Genomic DNA, 1741 nt, shown 5'->3' on the forward strand with positions numbered 1-1741 from the left:
GGTGTGCGTGCATTTACTCTGCGGAACGTTAGTACTGTCTGTCCTCTTATCACAGCAAAAAAAGTGACAGGAAAACCGAGACTGGGACTTCATTTAAGGGAGGGTTTGGGCTTAATGGTGGTTGTGGCAAAGCAGACAGGGTTAATTTATGTCTTAAGAGACTACCCGTCCTGGAGAAGGGATTTGAAGGCTTTCATTCTCCATCCCTGTTCCACTTGGGTTGGTGGGAGTTACTGGGTATCATTCTGACGCTTCTGGTTTCCTACCAGTTTCTTTTCTTGTGAAGGCTATTCTACAGGACATTCCTTTGAAACTTAGAGGTGAGTGTTGCTGCAGCTGTGTTAGGTTCTTGACTCTAAATTTGGGATCTTCCTTTCTACAAACTTTGTATTTTTATTCTTTGTGAAGCATACGCTTTTTAAATAGTTTTGTTATTTGTTTTCTACAGCTCAGAGACGACGTGAAGCAAACATCTCTGTGAACTTGAGTGTGGGCATACATTCCAGGTTTGGTGAGTACCTCTCGTTGTGGAGACTAGGAAACAGTGAGATAAAGAGCCAAATAAGATAGCTGAGGACCACAAGGCATTATATCCCAATGAAGCCACGGGGAAAGGAGAAACACTAGGTACCGCGTTTTATGACATAGTCTTGTTGGATAATTCCTTCCCAAGTATGAAGTCATATCTGTAGGAATCTGAAAAGCAGTGAGAGGCATCAGCCCATTAGTACAAGGACTAGAACTATCCAAGGACACGAAACTAGTCATTTCCCACATTCTGTTTTGCTTTCCTCTATTCGTTGGTGAGCCCTCCTGTTTGTACGAAGATCACTGTAAATATACAGTGTGTGTGTGGGGGGGGTGCGTCCTGAGCTCGCCTCACGTGTTCTTAGTACGGTTTTCTTCACATGTGCTCCAAGGTAGGATCCCAGTGGACAAGCCTGACATCTTATAGCTGGTATCTAAGGGAAAATAACCCTCATGGTCTTTTCTTTTATTTTTTTAAAATATATTTTATTTATTTTTTATAGAGAGGAAGGGATAGGGACAGAGAGCCAGAAACATGGATGAGAGAGAAACATCGGTCAGCTGCCTCCTGCACGCCCCCCACTGGGGACATGCCCGCAACCAAGGCACATGCCCTTGATCGGAATCGAACCCGAGACCCTTCAGTCCCCAGGCCGACGCTCTATCCACTGAGCCAAACCGGTCAGGGCTCCTCATGGTCTTTTCAAGAGAATCAGAACTTGTTCATCGAGGAAAGGGGATGGAATGGAAAGGGTAGACCTAAGAACTTTCCTTTTTGCTTGAACTACTGAGCCTGTGAAAAATTAAAAAATAACATCTTGGGCATTAGGACCCAGTGGTAGTGCCTCGTTCAGACTCTGGGTTAACTTCTCCCAGTGACGTCAAGAAGCAGCCCAAGCTCATTCTTTACCCCCACCCCCTCATTTTTCTCCCTCTTGCTCCTTTTCTCTCCCTTTCTCCTCCCCCTCACTTTACTCTCTCCCTCCCTCCTTCCCCTCCTTCCCTCCCTCCCTCTCTCTTCCTCCCTCTCCCTCTCCCCCTCTCCCTTTCTCTCCTTTCCTTCTCTCTCTCTCTCTCTCTCTCTCTCTCTCCCCCTCCCTCCCTCTCTCTTCCCTCCCTGTCCCTCTCCTCTCTTAGCTCCCTAATATTAAAGAGAAAATGCTGCTATCAGTGACTTCCAGACCTGGGATTTCGACTTTTGGCTATAACAAGA

At 46.2% G+C, this 1741-nt stretch overlaps 1 protein-coding gene across 2 annotated transcripts in view; it reads left to right on the forward strand.

The window, feature by feature from the left end:
- Positions 1-233: 233 nt before the first annotated feature.
- RBMS2 (RNA binding motif, single stranded interacting protein 2) overlaps positions 234-1741 on the forward strand; it is a 52508-nt gene continuing 51000 nt past the window's right edge. Inside the window, exons 1-2 of one of the 2 annotated variants that reach the window (XM_015557469.1) lie at positions 234-320; positions 449-511. The gene's annotated coding sequence lies outside the window, so the exon portion shown is untranslated. The remainder of the gene's footprint in view (positions 321-448; positions 512-1741) is intronic. The other variant, XM_006777883.2, reaches the window with a different exon arrangement.

The sequence above is a fragment of the Myotis davidii genome, unplaced genomic scaffold (assembly GCF_000327345.1).
Source record: "Myotis davidii unplaced genomic scaffold, ASM32734v1 scaffold509, whole genome shotgun sequence".
Taxonomy (NCBI): domain Eukaryota; kingdom Metazoa; phylum Chordata; class Mammalia; order Chiroptera; family Vespertilionidae; genus Myotis; species Myotis davidii.